The sequence below is a fragment of the Mastomys coucha genome, unplaced genomic scaffold (assembly GCF_008632895.1).
Source record: "Mastomys coucha isolate ucsf_1 unplaced genomic scaffold, UCSF_Mcou_1 pScaffold3, whole genome shotgun sequence".
NCBI lineage: Eukaryota > Metazoa > Chordata > Mammalia > Rodentia > Muridae > Mastomys > Mastomys coucha.
Window position 1 is genome coordinate 26,701,030 of NW_022196909.1, and position 7,660 is coordinate 26,708,689.

At 48.3% G+C, this 7,660-nt stretch overlaps 1 protein-coding gene across 1 annotated transcript in view; it reads left to right on the forward strand.

The window, feature by feature from the left end:
- Positions 1-7,660, forward strand: part of Npffr1 (neuropeptide FF receptor 1) — a 36,302-nt gene that overhangs the window by 2,934 nt on the left and 25,708 nt on the right. The window lies entirely within an intron of this gene.

A 7,660-nucleotide genomic window follows, 5' to 3' on the forward strand; every position in this document is an offset into this window, starting at 1 on the left:
CTGGGGGGGGGGGGTGCTGCAGTTGCGCCAGCCAGGAGGGTAGAGGCTTGAATCTCGAGTCTTCAGTGCTGAGTGCTCGAATCTTCAATGTTGAATGTTCGAATCTCGAATGCTCAATCTCTTGAGTCTCGACTGGTGCTGCACCCCCCAGGCCCAAGCGCTCTGGGCCCGGGGGGGGGTGCGGGGGGGCTATGGACTACATGAATCTAAGCCCTAGTCTACCTAAGTTCTGGTTCTAGTCCGAGTGCGAGCGAGACCAAATGCTGAATGCAGACTGCTGCATCTAGAATTCTCAATGCTGTAGACTGTCTCTCACACACACACTCTCAGGTTAAGGTCCCGCCCATCCTAGGTAAAACGCCCACTATGCTAATCTTTTGGGGAAGTAGAGACAGTCTCTTGCTGATTCCTAGGAGTGGTTCAGCTGTAGTACATGACTGAGAATGAGGATTTTACTTGACCTTGTCCTGGGATAAGTCTCTCATTCTGTGAGCTTCAGTGCCCCTACCCACAAGGCTGGAGGCAATTAGTTTGAATGGCTTAACATCCCAAGCCAGGGTTTGACTAGGATGTTGGAACATTGGTGAAGGTCAGAGAGCAATGTCCGAATTTTCTCTTACTAGCTGTAAAGAAATGATATCTTTGTGGGCCCCTAGCACACAAGTACGAGGACATATCTGGGCTACCTCTGAGTTTGGGGTGCCAGGCAACAATGCGGAGGCAGGAGACTGACTTTCCTTGAAGTTTACGCCTCAGATACCGCCGTCACGCAAACTGTGCGTCATGGCACAACCAACTAACCAAACAAAACATATTTAGAATACATGCAGAATAATCCCCTCATGCAACGTTACATAGTTTTATTAATGGATATCTAGCTATCTATCTATCTATCATCTATCTATGAATCGAGCCATGTATACCATGAGAGTCACTAGCACCTTTCTACTTTGGTGTCTCTGGTGTCCGATGTATCCCCTAAGACAGGAGCTGCCTCAGAGAAGCAGAAGTGAGACATGGAGAGATAGCAAAAAGACAAAAGGGGGCTGCGGGTATAGGCCAGTTGGCCGAGTGCTTGCCTAACGTGCAGGACGTCCTGGGTTCTATCCCCAGCAACTTATAAACTGGACCTGCTAGTGAATACTTAGGATCCCAGCACTTGAAAGGCAGAGGCTATATATATAGCAAGTTCAAGGCCAGCCTGGGCGAAAGGAGAAGGGGCTCTAATTGCTGCTTGTACTAGTTGAACTGTACTAGTTGAAAGCTATTCCACTTTGTAAGTTCGGGGGTTGTTCCTGTTACAGCTTCAGAAAGCCAAGCCGAGAGGCTCTGGGTGGGCAGGACGGAGCATTGACTATACAAGGAGCCGGCTGCCCCGGCTGATGTCTCTGAGCTAAGAGGGTGCGGTGCACAGCAATCAAATGCATTATCCCTGCAGGGCGTATCCCAGGGCAGCCCCATCCCGAGGAGGCTTTCCCTCTGTCTTTTGTGGCACTGGGAACTGTGTTGTGTCTTTTCAGAAGTTAAAAACAGAGTGACAGGAACAAGAAGAGCACATGTGGAGCTGGGGTTGGAACTGGGGCATACACTTGCCTGGCATGCCTCAGGCTCCCGGTCTGAGCTCCAGCTCAGCAAAACAAACACAAATTTTCAGGAAAAAAGAAAGAAAGAAAATCTAGTGTTCCTTAGGAGCCTATGTAAAAGTAAAGCACACTAGATTTCCTGTCTCGGGCTGGGTTCCTGAGAGGTAAACAGATCAATTCTAAGTGAACTCTCACGAAATGCATCGCACAGGATTGATGAGGGGTCTGGAGGGAGGGTTGACGACAAAGGGTGTCATTAAAGCTTCACAGAAACCTCTGGGTTCCCGAGAAGGGGAAGAAAAGCATATTTATATATTTATATTTATCACACCTGTAGCTAGAGTCACAAGGCGACAGACTTAGGATTTAAAGCTGAGGCCTGGAGAAACGGCCCAGTGGGTAACCCTTGTGGCTCGAGCCTGAACTCCTGAGTTCAGTCCCTCATCACCCACATAAAAGACAGGCTGGAGGCAGGCCTCTGTAATCTCAGAGCCTGGAGGAGGGAGGCAGGGGTGAATAGATCCCAGGTGTGTTGGGGGGGTGGGGGGGCGGGCGGCGAGGGGAGGGCTTACTGGTCAGATCTGCAATGGCAGACTATAGGTTCCGTGAGAGACCTACCCACCTGTCTGAGAAAATGAGGTGGAAGCCGGGCTTCGGTGATGCATGGCTTTGATCACAGCACTCAGGAAACTGAAGCAAGCAGCTCTACATGAGTTCCAGTCTGGCCTGATCTACATACCCTTCCCCTAACCTAAACCTAAACCTAATTCTACCTGTAACTGTAACCCTAACCTTAACCCTGATCCTGACCCTGACTGTAACCCTGAAAACGACCTTAAGTTTCCTGTTTAAGATACCGGTGGGGAGTTTTCTATCACATGCATTGGAGAGATTAGGATGAACGGTTTACACCTGTGCTAGTGCAGCGCTTTTAGGAGATAAGGGACCTAGAGTGCCTTCGCTAAAACACTCGTGCCAAAGTGCTGCAAAATAACAAAGAACAGTGTCCTGTTAGGAAGACAGCACCGCATCCATTAAAGAGATTACTAAATGCAATCTGAACATATAAAACACAATATGTTTTGGAGGGACAAAAACCTTGAGTTTCCTTTTAAGTATACATGTGAGCAAGCAGAGTTTTTATTTTAAAAGAAAAGCCAAGGCTACATAATGAAATTCTGTCTCAAAAATAAGGGAAAATTGGTAGACAGAGGAAGGTACCAAGGCTGAGCACTAGCCTCCACACAAGCCTTCACACCACACGTACAAAATAGACAAGTCTGATTCCTGGCTAGAGGGCAAAGAGAATTTTATTATTATTATTATTATTATTATTATTATTATTATTATTATTATTATTACTACTACTACTATTATTTTTGGTTTTTCTTGACAGGGTTTCTCTGTGTAGCACTGGCTGTCCTGGAACTCACTCTGTAGACCAGGCTGGCCTCAAACTCAGAAATCTACCTGCCTCTCCCTCCCAAGTGCTGGGATTAAAGGCCTGTGCACCACTGCCCAGCGAGAGAATTTTTTGAAATGTATTTGTGTGTGTTTTGTGTGTGTGTGTGTGTGTGTGTGTGTGTGCGCGCGCGCGCGTGTGGGCATGCACGAGCACTGTGCATGTCACAGCTGTATGTGGAGGTCAGATGACAACTTTATGGAATCAGTTTTCCCTGTCCACTTATGCAGCTGCAGCAGTGACTTCTCCCCCTCCTCCCCCTCCATCATCTTCCTCCTTCCTCTCTCCCCGCCCTTCCTCCTCCTCCTCCTCCTCCTGTGTGGCCCCGGCTGTCCTAGAACTTGTTATATAGGCCAGGCTAGCCTTGAATTCACAGAGATCTGCCTGTCTCTGTTCCCAAGTATTGGGATTAAAGGGTTCTGGAGATCGACTCAGGTTGTCAAAGTTGTGCGCAAATGCCTTTACCTGCTGATCCAACTTGCAGCCCAGAGGTGAAATTCTTGAGTAGCTAGATTGGAACTATGACCTAGAAGGGGACTCTGGGGTCACAGGAGCTTCCTCTTAACCCCTGAAGGTAGGTACTACCATCTGCAGAGCCCCCTGGGTCGGTCCAATGCCCTGGAGCATGCATGATGAGGGCTAAGTTGGAAGAAAGACTACATCCCACCTTGACTCCAGAGCAGTGGCTTTTTCCTAGAAGCCCCTGGCAGCCTTCACAGCTAGCAAGAGTTGAGATACGGAGGCTAGGGCTGGGAGTGTAACACAGTGGATAGAGTACATGCATAGCATTTGGAAAGCCCTGGGTTCAATCCCCTGCGCTGAGTACAACTGGGCTTCATGGAACACATCCACAAGCCCAGCAATGAAAGCAGGAAGATCACAAGTTCAAGGTCATTCTTGGCTGTTTGAGGCCAACCTGGACGACAGGAGACTAACTTAGAGGCAGAGAGACAGACAGACAGACTGACAGACACACACACACACACACACACAGAATATGAATGTATGTAATTCTGCCAGGTGTGTTGACTCCAAAGCCAACAACTCAGAAAGGGCCCGGCTCTGAGAGCCTCCAGGGTCCCGGCTGAGCAGCTGTTCAGTGCTGAGTAAGGGGACAGGGAAACCAAGTGTGTGGTCAGTAGGTGAGTCTCTGCCAGTTCGTTCTTATATGCTGCAAACAGGAAAGATGCAAGTTCAGTCTCTGCTCCTCGACTTTTGCTGCTCTCATTAGCTACTGAAATTGCTGTCAAGAGTGCCCTCACTTTGGGAGCTAAGGCTGGACTTCTTTTGAAATGCAAATGGCACAGAGACTCAGCCTAGAGAGCTGTCTTGAGTCATTTGCTCAGCCAGGGTGCAAGTTTATCAAAGTCTCTCTCTTTTTTTTTTTTTTTAAGACAAGTTTTCTTTTTGTAGCTCCTAGCTGTCCTAGAACTCATTTTGTAGACCCGGCTGGCCTCGAACTCACGGAGAACCCTCTGCCCCTGCGAGACTAAAGGCATACACCATCATGCCCTGCTGTCTTTTTTTTTTTAAAAACAGAGTTCCAGGACAGACAAGGCTATACAGAGAAACCTTGTCTCAAAAACAAAACAAAAACAAGCAAAACATTTTTAAAAATTATGTGTGTGTGTGTGTGTGTGTGTGTGTGTGTGTGTGTGTGTGTGTGTGTGTGTGTGTGTGTGTGTGTGTGTGTGTGTGTGTGGTATCTACAGATGAGGGCAGACTCTTCCCCCAGGCCAAAAAGTGAGTGTCAGATCCCCTGCAGCTACCCAGCCCCCACCCGGTAACCCAAAGTGGATGCCGGGAACTCAGACTGCCACCCACTGCTTAGCTATCCCTCCAGCTCCATCAAAATCTTTCCTCAACAAGATGCTGCTGAGAAGCAAGAGAAGAAACCCAGGTGGGACAGGGACACTGAAGCTCCGGGTGCTGACATGGGATTAGGAAGTGTTGCAGAAGAATGAATCTGGAGAAGCTAGGTTGGCTTAGATTGCTCTTTAGCTGAGTCCAGAGTAGCTCTGGGTCTGCCTCTGCGGGAGGCCTCTGCCTCTGCCTCTTCCTTCTTCAGGTAGGGTTTTCTTTTGTTTGTTTTGAAACAAAGTTTCATGTAGCCCAAGCTGGCCTAAAACTCACTACTATGGAAACTCACGCCTTCCCCCTAACCCCAACAGCGAGATTACAACCAAGCACCTTCACACCTGCCTTCAGATGATAGTTTCTGGTATTCATGATGTCAAACGTGCATAAGCCTTGGAAATCAAGGCTCTCTCCTGATTAATCGAGGAGCCCTAATTGGGGCACTAAAGGTTTTTACAGGTGGCATAATGGTTTCAAAGAAGACAAGAAACTGGGAGATGGTGGAGCCAGAGCAGAGATTCAAACTCACAACATGTCCCCAGATTACTTGATGGACCGAGAACCCTGAGGTCAGGTAGGGGCAGAATCACTGTACCACCCAGTATTCTATGAGCAAGTCTCCTTGTCTTTGAGCTTTAGTTTTCCAATGGGGTGAAAAGAATTCTCCTTTTCCTTGATACTATAAGAAACGATACGGAGGTGATACACATCCCTTGGGATGCAGAGGCAGGAAGATCAAGGGCAGCCTAGGCAGTATGAGACCACCCCTTCCTATGTTGGAAAGTGCCATTAACTCTGCCAAGAACAGAAAACAGAGCCTGTGCAGGGCAGCTAAAGCAGTGCATTGAGGAAAATTCATTGCTCTTAGAAGCAGGTACCAACCTTGATTCTCTACCTCTTCTCTAGCCATGCACTAGGTGGTAGCATTTGAAGCTGGATGAGGCATGGCTGCTGCCCCTAAGAAGTGTCCAGTATAGAGGCAGGAAACAACCTTCTATACATTGCTGCACTAGAAAGCAGAAGAGAGTGAGCAGTGCGGTAGTGAGAGATGGAGCGGGCTGGTCTGGAAGCAGCAGCCACCACAGAGGCTAGACAGGAAACTATAGAACTATGCTCAGCCTGACCTAGAGCAAGATGGAAGACAGCAATCTCTGCCCCCTTTAAGTCTGTCCAGATTTCACTTACCTTAAAATAAATAAATAACCAACCTGCATGTATGTGCACCATGTGTGTACCTGGTGCTCTCGTAAGCCAGAAGAGAGCAACAGATGCCCTGGAACTGGAAGAGTTGCAAATGGTTGTTAACGAACCAAACCCAGACCCTCATCAAGAGCCTCGAGTGTGCCTAACCACTGAGCCATCCACCCACCTCTCTAAAGTTTGGAGTCCCTCTCAAGGGGCTGAAGGAATATGCTTCATATGGGAGATAAGAGAAACTCAGTTTCCAGAAGTAAGGACTTGGAAGTGTTTCCAGATGATGGTGGCGCACGCCTTTAATTCTAGCACTCAGGATCAGATCAGAGGTGGGCAGATCTCTGTGAGTTCAAGGCCAGCCTGGTGTACAAAGCTAGTTCAAGGACAGCCAAAGCTAGAGAGAGAGAGAGAGAGAGAGAGAGAGAGAGAGAGAGAGAGAGAGAGAGAGAGAGAGAGAGAGAGAGAGAGCAAGAGAGAGCAAGTGCGTGCCTGGTGTTATTGTTAGTCAGGAAGCAGCAGGCAAGAACACTGGTTGATGAATTCTGCAGACCATCTCAGATGAAATGGGCTCCTTATTCACTTCAGCCACTAGATGGGGACTGGACCTCTGGGAAGTCGTGCATCCTGGGAACTAAGAGAAACCTTTTCTTTCATAACTTCTCTAGGCACCCTGTGCCCTAGGGTGATCTATGGCTTTGCTGTGTGGGGACATGCATGATTTGAGGCCATTGGGACTTCAAGGCACTTAGGGAATCTTTTTTTTTTAAGATTTATTTATTATTATACATAAGTATACTGTGTCTTCAGACACAGCAGAAGAGGGCATCAGATCTCATTACAGATGGTTGTGAGCCACCATGTGGTTGCTGGGAATTGAACTCAGGACCTTAGGAAGAGCAGTCAGTGCTCTTACCCACTGAGCCATCTCGCCAGCCCCAGGAACTGGTTTTTTACAGTGCCGTGTTACATCTGCCTTAGCTAGGGACTGGGCTTGGGACAGGTGTGGCTAAATCATCCCTATCCTGTTTCCCTGCACTAAGATGGGTGTTTCTTTATCCTCAACAGGTTTATGTCAGTTGAAGGGAGTGGGGCCTGATCTCTCCAGGCGCTGATCTAATTGTAACCGGCCTGCCTGGTCCAACAAGCATTTAGGAGGTGAAAAGGCTAATTTGGGGTTGAAGAGGAGATTCAGTGGTTAAGAGCACTGGCCATTCCAGCTTACTACCTTCTGTAACAACAGTTAGTGGCCTGGTGCCCTCTTCTGGCCTCTTATAGGCACCAGGCACCCAAATGGTGCACAGATACACAGGCAGGCAAAATTGTTACAAACATAAAATTAACGGGGGTGGGGAGGCTCATTTGGTATCCCTGTTAGCTTCTCGGGTGTTTCTGCTCCAAGGATTCTGGAAGATTCTCTTGCTCTCACTTACCAAGATGGATTAGAAAGGCCAGAGGTAAGGAACCCAGATTTCAATGGAGACAGCTGGAGAATGTGGGCTTTGGCTCTATTTGTAGAAGGGGTGGGATTCCTGTACCCCAGCAGCAACCACCCCCCCCCCCCCCC